The sequence below is a fragment of the Haemorhous mexicanus genome, chromosome 2, assembly GCF_027477595.1.
Source record: "Haemorhous mexicanus isolate bHaeMex1 chromosome 2, bHaeMex1.pri, whole genome shotgun sequence".
NCBI lineage: Eukaryota > Metazoa > Chordata > Aves > Passeriformes > Fringillidae > Haemorhous > Haemorhous mexicanus.
This window is the reverse complement of record NC_082342.1, coordinates 73,074,580-73,093,352: the sequence shown is the minus strand read 5'-3', so window position 1 is coordinate 73,093,352 and position 18,773 is coordinate 73,074,580.

The window sequence follows — 18,773 nt, the reverse complement described above, 5'->3', positions numbered from 1 at the left end:
GGAGAATACAAAAGAAGGGTCTAACCTCAGTCTTATGAAAGAAGATTAAGGGCACTTCTGCCTAAATCTCTCATGTGAGATGTTTAGACTTCAAATTTCAGGAAATGCCAAGCTACTGGAAAAAGAGCAAAGCCTTCATACAGTAGGGCCTTTCTGGAAAACAGCACAGCCTATATACCATAAAATTGTAGGAGTCTGGGTCATTGGTTCAGGCACCGGTACTGTACAAACCTTGCTGTGCTTCCTGGTGTGGCTAATGCATGGGCCTGCCTATGCAATGCCTGAACACAATTCAGGGAACAGTTCCAGCCCAACACTGCTCTCTCCCTGTTGCATGGGGAACTAATAGTGCTCTGCCGTTTGCTCAGGGGATGGAAGAGCCCCTGACCCACAAGGCTTACTAGTGTAGACTTTTGGTTCCTTGTTCCTAAAGCTGATGTAGTCTAAAAGACAGCATGTACAGACACCACAGGGGCAAAAATTATAAAATTCATAGAATCCTTTATGTTGGAAAAGACCTGAAGTATCATCCAGTCCAACCATAAACCTAGCACTGTCAAGTCCACCACTACTAACCCATGCCCCTAAGTGCCACATCTACATATCTTTTAATCTTTTTAACATGTCCAGGGATGGTGACTCAACCACTTCCCTGGGCAGCCTGCTCCAATGCTTGAAAGCCCTTTCCATAACCAGGTTTTTTCTTAAGATCTAATCTAACTCCCCCACCCAGTGCACCTTGAGGCCATTTTCTCTTATCTTGTTTCTTCTTATCTTGGGGAGTAGACCCACCTCCACTTTGCTACATTTCCCTTGTAGGTAGTTGTAGAGAGTGATTAGGTGTCCCCCGAACCTCCTTTTCTCCAGGCTAGACATTCCCAGCTCCCTCAGCTGTTCCTCATCAGACTTTTGCTCCAGACCCTTTAGCAGCTCCTTATCCCTCCTCTGGACTCTCTCCAGGACTTCAATGTCTTTCTTGTAGTGAAGGATCCAAAACTGAATCATATGCCACTCAGAATACAGATAGATAGATAGATAGATAGATAGATAGATAGATAGATAGATAGATAGATAGATAGATAGATTGATTGATTCAGAGGTAGGATATAGATATATTCAGAGGTAGGATATAGATAGATAGATAGATAGATAGATAGATAGATAGATAGATAGATAGATAGATAGATAGATAGATTCACAATGGTATATGATTTTGTAAATATATATATATATATGTCATTGTGAGCATGTCATATACAGTAAAACTACTTCTGATGAACTTTTCAAGCAGGATGTCTACAAGTTGTGTATCTAAATCAACCCAGTGATGTATGGTACTTTACAATCTGAGAAAAATTAATTGACTTCCAAAAGCAAACCCAGGCAGCTCAGGTTTGCCTCTTAGGAGGAGGTTAATCCTTCTCTGAAGGTGTTGCTTCTCCTTATTGGTAATCCATAATGCTCAGAAAGATGAGATCATCCCTACATTTTAGAAGGCTAAAGTAGGCAAAATGAGTTCTACTTCTGTGACTTTTTGGCTGTTTGGACAATGCAGTGTCAAGTGTGCAAATCAGAAACATGTCTCTGGTCTTCTCCTTCTCTCACACATTGACCTCTCACATCATTCTCCCTCACAGTGAGATTTGGTTGTCCACAGGCAGAAACAGTTCCCGTATTCCAATTCACTTGGTTTGACTGCAGCAAACCCAAGAAATGCTTGTGAGATAGTGTCAGAAAACATGAAAAGGAGAGAAAGCATGGTGGAAGAATAACTACTGTGCAGAAGTGTCTGAAAATAATATTCACAAGTTTATTTTAATTTGGTATCATCTAGACATGAAGACTTTGAAATATTATACAGCTTAATTAACTTCAACTCGTGTGCTTTTCTGAGTGAGCCCTCTAAACATGGGGTGAATCTGCAATAATATCTTTAGTCATTTTTAGGTCAGCTGTAAATTTAATTAGGTAAGCATGTGAACTTCAGCTTATACATGAGGCAAACAAGTTCAGATCCATGTGGTTAGATCCAGTCAGTTCACCCTGTTTTTTTTTTAATTAATATATCATAAACACTTTACATCAGTATACAACCAATTCATGTTGTTTTCCACACTATTTAGGATCACCTGGTCACTGCCTATGACCAAAATGTTTGTGAATGTAAAAGAATCTACCCAGCTCTGCAGCCCGGTTCTAATTAGCAAAATTACACCAGTGGAAAGGAAAACACCTGTGATGAGACTGATTATTTTTGATTTTAACACTGAGCTTGTGTTGTTTTTCATCAACTATAAATCAAATCATGATCAGAAATGCCCTTTGTGTCTCAGGAATGGCTCACTAGTTGCAACTAATAAAAGATTAATTTTCTAAAGTAGATCTGGATAGTGCCTTACATGTACATTTCAACTGGACAATTTTGAAATAATGTGTCTATAACAGGAGACACTACAGACCAATGATAACATGTTTAACCATATCAGTTGTAGTGATACCTCAGCTTCCTGTAATGTTCATGAGTATGAGGGTTTAGTTTTTCTTTCTTTTTAGGATTTTGAGGTGTCTCCCTTTTTTTTTTTTATGTTATTCCCTTCATTTGAAAAATGGGAAAAATTGAACTGCACTATATCTGAGTAATATTTTCAAAACTGCAAGTGGAAGAAACAGGAATGTCCTTTAATCTTGTAAAAAAACTCACTAAGAACAAACTGCAAGCCTAACATTTCATGACACAGGGGTTTTTTGGTAGCAATGTATTTCCACCAAGAAAGAGTTAATACCTGTTTATCTGTACCACATCCAGCTAGCTGTTGGAAAGTTGATTGGCAAAAGAACAGCCTGAAGGTCCTCATAGACACCAGGTTGAACATGAACCAGCAATATGCACCTGATGCAAAAAAGGTAAATGGTGTCCTTAAGTGCATTAGAAAAGGTGTTACCAGCAGGTCCTTCCCCTTTTTTCAGCACTGATGGGATCATACCTCAGTGCTGTCTTCAGTTCTGGGTTCCTCAGAAGAGGAGAGACATGGATGTAGTGGAGAGGGTTCAGCCAGAGGAGCCAGAGGAATTATGAAGAGACTGGAGCATCTCTCATATAAGGACAGGCTGAAAGAGACAGGGCTGTTCAGAGTGGAGAAGAAAAAGCTCAGGAGGTTCTCATTAATGTGTATAAATAATTGAAAGGAGGTTGTAAAGATGAAGCCAGACTCTTCTCTGTGGCGCCCAGTGATGGGGCCAGAGGCAGTGGCACAAACTGAAATACAGGAGGCTCCCTCCGAACACCAGGGAACACTTTTTTACTGTTAGGGCAACTGAGCACTGGCACAGGTTCCTCAGAATGTCTGAGGAGTCATCTCCATCCTTGGAGATACTCAAGCACTGTCTGGACATGGTTCTGGACACCAGACTGGAACAGAGGGCTTGGACCACATGACCTCCAGAGGTCCATCCCAACTTTAGTCATTATTTGATTCTGGAATTCTGTGATTTTTTTACTGAAAAGAGTTATCACACTTCTGCGTATACCCAATATTAATTTCCCCCAGAGTTACTCACACAGTGCATGTTACAGAGCTTGTAACACAGTAGTATTTTCCATGGCAGCAGGAAACACTTGAACTGAGACTGCATGCATTCTTTGACCATGCTCCATTTCCTTGTACAAAAGTGGAGTTTGACAAAGTCTTGGAAGGTTTGGAACATCTCATGTTAAAATTTTAAATTTAAAAATCAGGTATATAGTAAAGAAGCTGGTATGTGAATTCCATTAAAGAATCATTTAGGTACTTCTCTATCCTGTCTGGATGCAAACCTCTGTCTTCCTGGAGACAGAATAAATGTATATATAGCTGAATTTCAGTATCACTGTATTTGATGGAACACAAAACTTCAAAAACATGTTCGAATCTCCATGAAACATGAAAAGCCACTCCCAGCACCTATTCGCAAAGGAGAAATTCTTGAACTTGATTCCGTAGAAACTGGTAAAACATAGAAAAGTTTTGAGCTCCCCATCACTTCTAAATGGAGTTATACAGACAAAATACTCACTAGTAAAGAAAATTTTAAAACCACTTCAGAACAAAGGGTTCTGCTTAAAATCAGGAAATCATAGCTTGGAAGGATAGTGGAAGTTTGCTTAGAGTTAGATTTTGTTACCACCAAAGGAAAAGTTAAGGCAAAGTCATAAAAATATCTCAATAAGAAGAGCTACTTATTAAGTCTTGGACAGCTGAAGAAATGCCCAGAAGTCTTAGTGCTTTTCCTGTTTCTCTCCTTTTCCATGATGGATTACACTGTCTAGATGGATTGACATTATATCCCAGATAAAAATATACATGATTGAATCTCTGAATTTTAAATGTAAAAGTTTAAACTTAGCTTAAAATAACTAAACTAAACTAAAAATTAGCAGCTTAAAAAGAAAGTTTTAATGCTTTGATTTTCCCGGGAATTTCCAGAGTGAGAGGTAGGAAATTGTGCAGGTTTTGACAGCTTATGTTTTGAAGGGCATGATTTTATATAGTTTAGATTATTTAAGAGTAATGGGAATAGTAAAATAAAATATATAAGCCTTCATATAATACAACACAACAGAAATTATTGGCAAAATATAAAATGTAACACCTTTGAAAGAAAGCATGGAAAAAACCCTAAAAATAGACTATATTTCACCTAAAACATAAATATTCTTTTAAAATTAAATCATTCCTACTGTTTTTCAAAGCGAGATATCACTGGAACCAATACACTTGTTTGATGAATTGAGGCTTTTTCCAGCAAGGTTATTCTCTCCTATAGGTCTTTCATGGGAATCATATTGTTGATATTTTGGTATCTGGATCATTTGTAAGGTGTTGATTGGGTTTTAGTAAGCCAAAGTTCAAGACTTTTCTCAGTCATAATTCCCAATCAAGCTAGCAGGAGTTCTCTTCAAATTGAGATGAGAAGCCTGATCCAACATAATGAAATTTTAACAATTCAATGGAATTTGCAAAAGGGTCCTAATAAAAACTAACAAAAAAAGTTGTTAGTTGGTTTGTTGCTGTTAAATGTCACCATAATACTTAAGAGGTGGAAAAGCTGCTCACTTCGAAAGGAAGCACTTTTAAAAAAGAATAACAATGAGGGAACTTAGCAAAATGCCAGCAAGGTAACTGACCACTATATTTGTAAAATAAATCTGTCCCCTGCAAATCTCCAACCTTCCCTTCAGTATGCAGCCCACACTTTAATTGCATTTAAGTCTGCTCATGCGGAAGTTCAGAGACTTACCCCAGCAAAATGTGATTCTGTATGGAGAAATAATTATATAATTAAATGTGCTTTTCCTGTATTTTCCTCTCAATGTGTTTGTCTGCCAATGTTTTCCTCTCCCTTTCCTTCCATTATATCCCTTGTAACGGAGATGAAGCAGCCTTGGTTTCCAGTGAGATGGAAGGATAGCAGCAGGTCCACAGGAAGAATTCAAGGTGCTTGCCATAAACCATCTACCACATACAGCAAACCAGGATTTTTTCCAGGATTATTCAGAGCCAATGCAAGCCTGCAACATACAGTGAAACGTTTGTCTTGAACACCCTATGGTGATTTTAATGAAGGAACAGTTGTTCACAAGTGTGTGGAAGCCCCCTCTTTTTTCCTTTTTCTTTTTTTTTTCTTTTCTTTTTTTTCTTTAAATTTTTTCCTCAGTTCTGTTACAGGAACTTAACTTTCAAAAAATTTCCAGGTGGTCCACATTAAAAGTACCTTCATCACTGATAAGTACAGAATGCTTTACAAAAATTTTAGGCATGATTTAAGCCTACAACGTGATTCTAGTGAAATCACAATGTATATCTTGTAGGACTTGAGTTTCAAAAGCAGAGCTTCAAGACTTACGTAGAGTTTGTTCAAAGTTTCAGAAACACCAGCAAACTGCAAAAATATTTTCACTGGTTTGATTTGTGGATTTGAGATCTCACATATCTTTCATTTTATAAAAATGTTTTTTAATCATTAAAAACCGAAAATAATGAGTAATTATAACACTAAACATAATTTAATTTTAATGGTGACTAAGTTATTATTAAAATATAAAATACATAGTTTCAAAAGAAAACTTACATTTGTATAAGAAAATCTCTAGACTCTTGAAGATTAAATATTTGTCTCTGATAGTTTTGATACTACTTGGGCAAAAGCAGAAAATATGACTAAATATTGCCCTTAAGTTTGGCTCACATGCCTGTAAAATCCAATGTACATAAGCTAAATATTTATCTGAAGAAAAAGCTGTAGAGTAGAGATTTGGTCATTCCTTCAGTAACAGTCCCAGAATATTGTAAATGACTGTAAATTATTGAAGTCATCCTTTAAAATACAATCACACACAAACAAATGAAATTTTTTGTCTAATGAAAAGCAAAACATTTGATTTATATGACATTGTTTTACTGGCTGACCATTTCATTTAACAGAAATATTCTTCAATTCTGCACAAACTTATGCATATGTTAACACTGAAACAGAGAAATACATTCCTTGAGATCAAAGGTACAACACAGGCTGTAGCTCCTGGTGCTTTGAAGAGTAAAAAATCTCTGGGTCTGGGGTTTTTTTTTAATTTCCAAATGTGAAATCCCTTGTACTTTTTACCCAAGACAATGCATGTGCTCGGATCCACAGAGAATCTCAGATAACACCATGAAGCAGCGTGTTGCCAGCTGTTTGGATGGACTACTCAATGGAACACTGCTATGGGCCCAGGAATGACCCTTTTCTCTCCTTCATTGAGCACTCTGTGTAACAAGATACAAGAAGAGGCTGAGGAAAAAAGGTCAGGGCCTATCCATAACTTTACTTATCTGCTACAAAATGTGCAATTGGCTTTCCGGATGTTCTCCTACCACAGTTTTTTCATCTTGAAAAGTGCAGAATGGAGCCCCCAAGCAATTTCAGGGGAGGGGTCCAGAAGCCAGGACTGAAACCTCACACCACACTGTACCTAGAGCCTCAGATTTCCTTCCACTGAGTTCCACTGCCAACATGCCCAATTGCAGTTAAACAATTGTTCACACCTATACATGAAAGGGGTTTTAGGCAGAAAAGAGAAATATAGACATACACCATGTGCCAGCGACTTCTGCAGAGGCTTACTGTGGTGAAGGTTTTAAAATTCTCTGCATACAAGCCGTTAATCACCACAACCATTTAAAATGTCAGTGGAAAAAGAAATGGTTTCCAAGAGCATATAACTGCCCAGATAACTTTCATCAGCCCAGCCACATGAAAGACCCAGAGGCAACTGCAAAGCCACCATCAATACAAATGCCTGTGGAGTCCTCTCTGGTGCCAGATCCTGCTGCTTTGGCTGTAAACAATAGCTCCTGTAGAGCTGCATCTAGGATCTCTGGCTGCCAATCAAGCAGGAAGAGAAGGAGAAGGAAGAACTGTCTAATGCACTTGAGTAAATGGACTATTGCCATTAAGTGCTATATTTTATACCTTTGTGGAGTATGTGGTTTTGCAAAAAAGCAAACCTCCAAAATGTTAAAAACTCATTGCAGAGAAAATGTAGCGGCAGCTTTGGTGCTTAATTTCTATGAATATGAACATTTTTATAGACTTCAGTCTCCCCACAGAACATTAGGCTAATGGACACTGGGCAATTCTTCTTAAGTAACTTTATGGTCAGTCATTCTTGCATGTTTGGGTCAATCCAGGTGATGCCCATAGTGAGCAACAAAGAGCAGACGGTGTTTGCAACACGCATCCCTCCTCCTCATTGGTTCTGACACAGGTGCTCCCACTGAGAGCAGGGTTTATATGCTGAAAGCAGACAGGGAAGCCCTGGTTTTAGGCTGCACACACAGCACTCACTGAAGCACTTGCCCTTAGCAGTGCCATAATTTTGCACCTGTGTCCAAAGGAGTTCATTTTGTTTCACTGTGAAGAAAACTAAACGTGATGCCCAAACTGGGAATATCTGATTTTGGTGCCCTTTTTTGGCTGGTGTCTGGTCTGTCTCTTGGATTTGGTTCATGTAATGGCTCAGATTATCATGAGACTCATTTGTGTTCATTGTCAACTCAGGACATAATCAATTGCAAAAGAGCAGACTAGGCTCCAGTCTGCAAACACAAACTGTCTAGTCTATATTAGGGTTCACATTTACCACAGTGGCAGTGATGCCACTTCCATAAACCCATCTGAATAAGAAAGGAGTGACAGACTGCAATCCTAGGTATCTAGTCTATATTTGCTCTGTATTTATTTAGATATGTCAGCAATAGCATCTGTATCAGGGGCTAATTGCCCCTTCAGTTTTATGCTAGTAATTGACTACAAGCACAGAAATGCAGGCAGAAGGAAAAAAATTCGAATCAAAGAGGAAAAAAAAGTCTACCGAAAGCTAAATATAAAACTTATCTCTGAAAGCTCTGGTATTACTTAGATAAAAATGAAGCTATGAATAATTATTGCTGTCAAACTTCTCCTAATGAAAATAAGGTCCACTACAAATTTATTCAACAATTGCAGACCGTGGCTGAAGTCACAGTGTAACCATGTGGCACTTTCCTCTCTAAGCTGTAAGCTTTTCTTCCAAATTGAAGTAACTCTTCATTTATAGTTAGCTGCTAATATTTTAGGCAAACAACTGAACTCAATTGGCAGTGCTGAATTTATTACACATTATATAAAAGCTCAGAACCTCCTGATAGTACATAATTAAAAAGCACATTGGTTTTCTTTTTCTTTTTCTTTCTTTTTCTTTCTTTCTTTCTTTCTTTCTTTCTTTCTTTCTTTCTTTCTTTCTTTCTTTCTTTCTTTCTTTCTTTCTTTCTTTTCTTTCTTTCTTTCCTTTCTTTCTTACTTTTCTTTCTTTCTTACTTTTCTTTCTTTCTTTCTTTTCTTTCTTTCTCACTTTAAATGACAGGCTAATCAGAACAATTAGATCTTTTCTATAAATTTTTCAATAGGTCAACAGAATGCAGAAATTATTGCCCCAGTAAGGGTATTTCAGGTTTTATTACAAATTTTTCTTAAAATTATAAATACATATTTTTAATATATTATATTAAATACATGAAATATATACAGGTAAATTATTAGTAAGGAGTTGATCAATGAGTTTATTTTTTTCACATAATTCCAAGGTCCCATCAGTTCTTTACTGAGGTGATATTACTGAAAGACAGAAGTTTACTTTTGAGTTACAAGTAAGATGAAAATCAGATTCAGCATGTTCTGTGCTATTTCTGTATCAAATAGCTATTGCACAGTTCAAAATCAAGTATAACATAATACTAAAATAGCATAGGTGATTAATATTGGAGACTGGTTAATGCAAAAATGTTAGCTTTGCCTAAAGAGGATTATACTGTGAGACATTTGTTTTATTTTTATCAATTAGCTTAATCTTTGATTTGAATTCTACACCCTCTGGCATCAAGAACATGCTTGTTTCTTTCTTTTTTTTTTTTTTTTTTCCTTTAAACAAAGGATTATTCTTTCTCGAAAGGGGATTGTCAAGTTCTTTTATTGTTTTATGTCACACAGGGGAAAAATGCTTTTGAGGCATTACCTCTGAATTTAGCAGGGACGAGAGTTTACTGCTATATAATCATTAGTCAATGCAGTAGCTGAAACCTTAAACAAAAGAAAACAAACTACAAACAGGCAAGCATCCCCTAAAGGCACATCAGAACACCAGAGAGAGGAAGCAGGGATTTCAAACACGGCTGCCCAAGCATGTGCTAAATATTGCCACTCCTGTCTTTAAACAGCACACTAAGGAATACAACATCACCTTCTAGTCTTTGAAACAATACTAGGAAGCAAGAGAAAAAGAATTTAAAGGATTTAGAAAATGTACTTTACTTCTGCTCTTTTTCTTTATTTTGAGGTTTCATCTCCAAGCCAGTAAAACCTTTCAGTACAAGGGAACCCCACCATAAAGCCATTAGAAAGATAGGACGAGACCTCAAATGCATTTTTTCATGATATGTGCTTCACCAAAACAAGCAAACTGCCTGATCCTTGTGAATTGTCCCCCACAGTTACTGCTCACACTGTGCTTGTGAGTCACAACAAAGCTTTAGAAAGATTTTACTGTGGCTGTACAATTGTGTGTACAAACAATTGCCAGGGCCATATTTGCTTTCATGGATGATCATCAGCCTGGGGTAACTGTAAGTACTTGGAAGGAGCTAATTAGAGAACTGTATTTCATCCTGATATATGGCCAAATACTATACAAATAATACATACAGTGAAAAGCATCTAATTTATGCTACTTGTGAAAAAGGAGAGTGATGCCTCTAACACAAATGAGAAACATTAAATACATTCTATTTTCTTAGTTTTTTTCTACTGGCATATTAACCATGAATTCAGAATATATTGTTGGTGTTATTCAAGAGAGTGATTGCTTCATTAATTTAAGTATTTGTCAACTCAGAATAAATTGTAGGTCACTGATTTGAATACAATCTACATCTGAAATGAACTGAGACTGTATCCAGCCCCCTCTGCAGAATCATTTTGACAATTTAGGGTTTCAAGCAGGAGTCCAAATTACACCATCTGATGATTATCTAATGATCTCTACATCTTGAGCTCCTCTATAAAGATGGGTGTCCAGCATGAATAAGCTTAAATCTGCATGTAATTGACTGAAAAAAAAATGGCTCTGTCACAGTTCATCTCCCCAAGAGAACTGCCCATCCATTGAAGGACGCTGCTGTAGGGAGGGGCTCTCTGAAATTGGTACTTTATACACTTTTGGAACTCAAGATTCCAGAACTGCTGCTTCAGTTTGCAAGATTGAACCTCACCACTTCATTGTCTGTAATGACAAGAGGATTTTCAGGAGTCACTGGGAGAACAGACAAGACAGGAGGCACTCACAGGAGTGTATGAGATTCAGATGCAGAGCAATAAACTGATTCCAAGCAAAATTACAAATTTCACGTGTCAAGAAAGGGAAAGTTCCAGGTAAGAATGACAGTTTCAAAAAGAGTAGGTATCAGAAAGAATTAGAAAGAGTTTTCCTGTGTTTGGTCTTCAGCTGCTTTTGTGAAATGTGGGAAGGCAAATAGAGGCTGGATGAGGTTTTTTTTTCAGGGATAGCTCCATGAGGCAAATGACATACTTTGCCATATTTTATTCCTCAGATTGATTCTTTCTGACAAGATCATGACCTCATGGAATGATCTCTAGACTCACTTTCAAATCTTTTAGCCACATAAAATCAACAGAAAGCAGAGGAAACTTCTGTCAGGGAGAGATGTTTTTCCCAGCGTCACAGCACTGTGACTGCATGGCAGCCGCCGTTCTGGGTCCTCTTTTCCATCACTGATGCTGGAGCTTCCCTTCAAGCAAAACCTGTCCTCTATTTCCAGCAGATTCAAAGTTTCTGCAGTAGGGCATAGTTTCAGTGGGACAGCAGAGCAAAAGGACAAAGAACTGACCATCTCTTTTTTCTCATAAAGGACATGGGACTGACAGAAATTCTCCATTAGGTAATGAAAGAATAGCTCCACCCAACTCACTTGGTGGTTGACACTGCCCTCAGTACTAATAAAGAACAAGTGCTTCCTTATATGGTCAGATTTTAATATAAGGCTTTGGCCTAGCCTAGGTGTTATTAAAAAACACAATCCTAAAAAAATTGACTTTTTAAAGGTATTTTGGAAGTCTGATTTGCTGGAAATGCACTAAAGATGACACAAACCATATGCTATACTGCAGCCTTGGAAAACAGACTTTTCCATTGGATAATGATGTGGGATGAGAGATATTTCATCTTTCATACATTTATTTGACAATGATGAATTTAATTCATTCTATCACATTGAATGATACATTTATATTCAGTATGTAGTTTAAAATTTCATAAATGATTAAAGTCTTTGCCATTTTAATTATAATACGAAGAGAGCAGCTAGAACTTATTTGCAGAGAATAATGTTCAAGTCAATAAATTTAGTAAGTTCTCCTGACAACATGTAAATGATGACTTTAGTTGCCTGACTACCTGTGGAAGACAGCCTGATAACGAGAGTCCTTGTGCTTCTTTTCCAACAGAGTGAAGCCAGAATCTGAACACTTCCCAATTTCAACAGCCTCCTTTCAGCAACTGGTAGCAAACAATTCATAGAGCTTTAAAAGTTTTTCTATACTCCTGCCCTAATGAAAAAGGTCAGCCTGCTAAGCACAGGACTGCAGAAAACTATCATTCACCAAGCCATGAGCTGTAATTTGCCTCATGAAGAAGAAGAAGAAGAAGAAGGAAGAGGAGGAGGAGGAGGAGGAGGAGGAGGAGGAGGAGGAAGAAACATCTCAACATCTCCCTGGGAGAATCAATAAGGGCTCTGAATACATAAGACAAGTAGCTTTTGACCGAGCTTTGCCCTGTACAGGCAATAGTTTTGTTTTCTTCGTGCTCACCCCCCAACTGTTTGAATCATGGGGACCACACCAAGTTAAGCACATGCCCTAAAATACCAAACCAAAAGCCGAATGCAAAGATTTCATTGACTTCTTTTGGCTTTGGATGAGACCCACACGTATCAGCCACTGCAAGGGGACTATCCAAGATCTAGTGGTGACATTAGTACCTGTCCACAAGGAACTGAACCAGTACAGGTAGCACACAAGTCAGACATAAATCATAGGTCTGTTACTGTCTCTTCAGGCACTTTGGCTTAGGCTTTGCAAAAGAATTGGAAGGAATTTTGGCTAGCTTCATGCAACAGAACATATTCTCCTCTGGCCCATACAGAATAATTGAAGAGAAAAACAGGTGTTGAGTTGACCTTTACACAATTTTCTTCCTTACAATTTGGAATACAGTAAAACCTAATTTATTTTATTTATGGTCTTTTTTGGCCTAAGAAATTTGCACAAAATCATGACACTCAGAATGCTTATTTTAGAAAGAGAAATATATATAATCTTCTCAAGAAACAGTATAAAAACTAAAAAAAAAAGATGTTTTTTCCTCTAATCCTAATTAAAAACAAAACAAACCAAGCAACCAAACAGCCAACAAAACATCCCAACATATAAATCAAATTTGGCCAAATTTTGTTGAAAAAGAAAAATGCCTTTAGGCTGAGGAATCATATGCCAAAGTACAGCCCAAAGCGGGTTAAACCAAAGGAATCAGAAAGTCTTCTGGAAAAGGAGGGCATATAATGGGAACGACAGCAGACCTTTAACTGTAGCAGTGCTGCTGGGTGCCGCTATAATGAACTGAAACCTACAATCTCCTAGGGTTAATAAGACACCTGTCTTGAAACTAGCAGTCATATTGGTTTTCCAAGCCTGCCACAATACTTAAAGTCTTGATGAAGTTCTTACTGTGCCAAAGGAACTTACTAACAAAGCCACTGAGTCAATTTAACCTAGTGAAACTGGACCCTGTAGACTGGGTTATCAGAGTTTTGTGTTGAGATAATTACAGCACTAAAGAGAGCATATGGGCTGTCAAGGCTGGCACATGGCCTGCGCCAGCTGTTACCTGGGTGCTTTGGAAAATCTACTGAACAGCATTTTGGACTCAGAACAGCTATATGTAAGTTTTCCAAGATATCTAGTGGGAAATCCTCATAATAAATTTATTTTTTTATATGGGGAAGGATTACACCCAATAACATGACTGCAAGAAGTACAACCTTAAACTTCAAAAGGAAACTACCAGAGGAAAACAATTTTGCATGGTAGTGAAGTGTACCAATAGCAAGATTCACTTTGCTATAGAAAGTAAACTATTCAAGAAATTAGCTTTTGTATAGTCCAGCTGAAAGCAATACAGAAACACTCCTGCTTAGAAGCTTTTCTAGAAACGTGCCTCTGAGACAATGGGATTTATCCTATTATTCCTGGTATTGCTACTCCATGAAAAATGTCTTCCAAATGCAATGTCATAGCTAATCAATTACTAACAACAGTTATTATTGATTAGCTGTGATGCTCTTACAGGGTCTGTCTTTATCAGCTAATTTCAACCAGGGAAAATGTTTCAAATAGGATGTGTCCAATGAGTTAGAGAGAAAATTTAAAGAGGAATCAAACAAAAACCATGCCCAGACAGAATACAACAAATGGAAAAACATACACCAAAATATCATAATACATGAGGACTAGAAATTATGATTATTGGATCCAGGAGTATCATAGTAAATTACATTAATTATTTAGATAAGTAGACTTAATCACCCAAACAGAACTTCCTAAAATACAAGATTATTCCAAGTTTGCCTGCAGTAGTTGCAATATCTATGGTCTGAGAGAATGACTGGGAGACATGGAGACTAACAAGTAATAGGGGAGCTAATGCTGAATTTCCAAAACCTGACCAGATGCATCAGAGTTTTGTGAGCAAAAACTGTTTGCCATTACTATGGCTAGGTTTAGTAGCAGTGCACAGATCTGAAAAACCCTTGCAAGATCCCAAATCTTAGTTTCTCAAACCAAGTTAAACTTAAAAAGTTGAGGTAATGAAGCTCCAGCTTCAGTTTCAAGTCACCTTAACAAGCAAAAACATAGATTCATTCCTCTGACATCATTACCTTCATGGTCCTAATGCAAATATATCACTATTTGTTTCACATAATTCAATTGCGTGTCTTCATGAATCTCTTGAGAAATTATTGAATGGAAAATTTAAGATTTACTATCTCTTTGAACATGTCATTTCATTACAAACCTAGTTAACCCTTATTTAGTCCTTTCCTGACTCAATAATACAACTTCATTGCTTATGAAGAAGGGATTGTAATAAGTTGGTTCAACTCAAAATTTTCTGCATGCTGAAATTCTTAAATTTGTTGATTTGCATCAGCATTAGTAATGCATGGAAAAGCTGAAGCACTAGCAATATTGGTGCCATATGTTTTTTTTTCAAAGTAAAACCTGCATTTTTTAGCTCTCTAAACCCCTATTTGGTTGAAAAGGAATGTATTCTGAGTTGAAAAATTCAGTTATTAGATTCAAAAATTTTTAACTCTGTCTTAAAAATGTTAGGAAATCTAGTTGTATTACCTCAAATTAAGTGCATTACTGCATTATATTTTGCAAGCTTTAGCAAACAACAAAAAAAATCCCCCAGAAGAATCTTAATTCTTACCTATGGAAAACATTAAACTGCTAAGTGCTAACAACTGGAATTAGTCCTTAAATCTCTAATGAGAATAATAAAACATGAGTGCAGTTTGTGCTGTAACTTGATAAGGCCTGAATTTACTTGCTGTTAGTAAAAGTTCCTGATCCAGCAGTATGGCGTTTTACTCCCTGAGGTACAGGAAACAATATCTGTCCTTTAGGAGCATCCTCTGTGGTAAGCACTTCTTATCAGGGCTATCAGAGGACTAAGATAGCAGTGTAATATCTAGTAACAGCAGCTTTATGAGCAGATCCATTACTGATTTAAATCAATCTAAAGCAGGTAGTTCGGATTAACCCATTCAGAACAAAGCTGACCTCCTCACGAGATTATTTCTTCTGAAAGTAAAGCAAAGTCTATCTATGCTATCAGATGTGACATGAACTGAATCTAAGTAGCAGCAGCAGAAGCATGGACCAAGCACCACAATGCTGTAAGCCACTTAAAAAAAAAAAAATCTTGTATTAAAACCTTGTCATTCTGCAAAGATGTAATGCTTTGCAGTAGGAAAATTTAAAATTCTTGAAAATTCTGATTTGAACTAAACTAGGATACTATATGCAGAAGAAATTTGTTTAACTGAGCCTGTCTAAAATCACCTTGCTCTCAATTTGTCTGAAAATCTATTTTTTTATAAAAAGCAATCTTCAAACACTGCTCACCACAATTTTCTGTCAAAACACTTATTGGAAGGCAGTCTTCAGATTCTATTTGCCAGTATATAGGTTTTTATTCTTTGCAATGGAAAATGTAATTGTAACTTTTCTTGAATTTCCAAAAGTAAAATGAAAATGTTGTGATCAGTCAGCAGTTTAGCAAGTTACAGCTATTTTAATCAAGTTTTCACTTGATGTCAATGGATATTCTCTCCCAAGTTTTAATTAAAAATCCTTAAAAGCATTGCTTATATTTTTTCATATGTGTTAAGAAATAAGGGGGCTGAACTGAGTTTTTAAGCATTCCAAATGTAAAATGGTTTCAATTATGATTTGCTAATATGGCCAGTAATTAGATCACAGAGGTCTCCAAGCATTACCTTTTGATTGGTGTTTGGAAAGACAAAAAAGCCACTGCACTCAGCTTGACACAGCTGGGAGATGCCAGCGTGCTCCCGGCCGGGGGAGACCCAGCAGACGAACACGGCGCTCCCAGAGATTGCCAGAGCACATAAACAGCACTCATTGCCAACACCCTCTCACTACCTGCTAACTTCAGGCCGTTGGACCCACTAAATGGTCACCTTCACCATTATCCTGGGCCTGATCCTGCTCTTTCCAAAGTCAGTCTGAGCTAAATTATTGATTGCAACAGTCAGTCCCTCGTGTCTTAGGAGTTAATGGGATCGAAGTGACATATAATCAGCATGCGTAATTTGAGGAGCTTGAACTTCTTGGATTCCCTTGTGGCTTATTTTGGAGAAACTGCCTTTATTTCTGAACTATCCCTCAGAATAATAATAAGAAAGGAAAAGAAGTTTGGATTCTAGCAAAGAAGCCGCTTGTTTCTCATCCCAATTTTCTTAGAGCCTGACCCTGTAATCCTCCCATAACCCTTCCCCAGTGACATGCTTTCCTACCCTTAGTCTAAGTCCACTCCCTACCAGAAATAAAAAAGAAATACTGGATAGGGTAAACACACACAAAAAGTCAACATTTCTGTTCCTGTCTGCATTACAAAGGTTCACAGACCAAATGAAAACCCTTACACATATGAACTATTTTAATTAGTGCAATTTAGTATTCTACACAAATGCAAAAGGTTACACTCTTACTGATTCTTTGATTTAAACAATTCCTATTAAACTGTGTAATTTTAGTTCAGTATGTGCTTTTGCAGTACTTTATGCAAACGTGAACTCTTTGAGATAACAAAATCAGCATGAATTTTGTATTAGAAATATATTGCAACATTAATAAAACAAAACAGTGTATTTTCTTATGATAATATAGTTTAAAGAAATAGGGTTTTTTAAGATTCATACCATACAGGTGACAAGCTATTTATTTACTCCTTCTTTTACTGGTAGCTGTATATTTCTTATCAGATAATAAATTTGATCTTTCAAACTATTTTGCTTGAGCATCAGAAAATATCCAAGTGCTAAAGGGAGAGATGGCATCTAAAATATGCTGCTGAAGTTCTCTCTCTTGATAACACTGGAAGCTGTTCTGTAACTTGATCAATTTCCTGCATCTACAGAATATTGCTTTTTAAGGCTGGTATGGGAGAGAAATATCCAAACAGGCTGAGATATTTTCAGCTCTTCAGAAAGAGATGAAATTAAAAACTCTGCCTTCAGTGCCTTTCCAAAAAAATCTTGAAAAGGAGAAAATCTTTTATTTCCTCTTTCAGATTCAGGAATAAAATTTATGCTCTTATATTGCTTTAACATTTTCAAAATGAAAGCTAAAACCAGGCCCAGAGCAATAGAGTACAGTTTTAAGAGTGTCAAATTATCTTCAATAGCCATTTTTTAAATAAAACATAAAATCTTGAAGCTGACAGCAAATAATCGTATTGAGGGCAAAATCTTTCACTTAGACACAAATTTAAAGAAACCACATCCCTGAATCTTAAAAAAACACAGGAATATTGTTTTCTAATTGCCATAGAATGCATATGGCAGTAGTATGAATAACTTTCAAGTGTCAGTTTTTCACTAAAGTTTCTCTACATTTATTTCTTTTAAGACACTGCCATTTGGTAGCTCTGCAGACCTACAGGAGCAGAAGAACCGTAGTATTTGCACAGCCTTTTTGTTCCAGGCTATAAATGTAATCCTGCATTTCAAGGTTACCAAGAAGGAGGGAAGGCATTATCATTGTTTTTTCAGTCCGACTGTCCCATTTAGGTGATGTACATACTCTGAGCAAATTAATTGCTTTGAATTTTACTTATATTTATTAACTGAGATTAGGAAAGGCAGTAAAACAGTATATCAAATCATTATGGAGAAAACAACCAGAATCAATCTTTTTCATTTGTCACAGACTCCACTTATTTAAATCTAAAATATGTTCTTTGCTGTCCTTGGTCTATTCTGGTAAATAATAGCTTGTACCAAATACAGGGCTACAGAATTCTCTCTTCTTTTTGAACATAAAAATACAGAAACCATAATTTAAAAAAAAAAGAGACATATCAAACTTCTAATAATTGGGCAACAACAATAAAATAGCCCCACCAAAACCCTGTAGTCTGTTAGATCTCCACTTAGCTAACTGGATTTTATTTCCATTTTCAAAAATCCTAAGTGCATTATTTTTGCAGGGCTTCTTCCAGAATTTAATCACTGTACCCCATCATTCCGACATTTATTTGGGGGCAAACCCTGCAATAACAAGAAATTCAGAAGGGCCTTGTAAAGAGAAAAAGACAAAATTGCTAAGTAATACAGTGCATTATAATTCCCTAAATAAAGCAGCTGCACATCACATTTCTCGTTCAGGCAATTGTGCAAGAAAAGCATTACCTGACTGTAATTGTTCAGACTCAGAAATTAATTTAAAATAGACATGCTTGCATGTACCCAACACTGCTCTGCTCTCCCCAGTTTTTGAAAGTTTGGTATCTGAAACACCGCGACACCATCGCCTGCTCATTATTATTTTTTTAAACA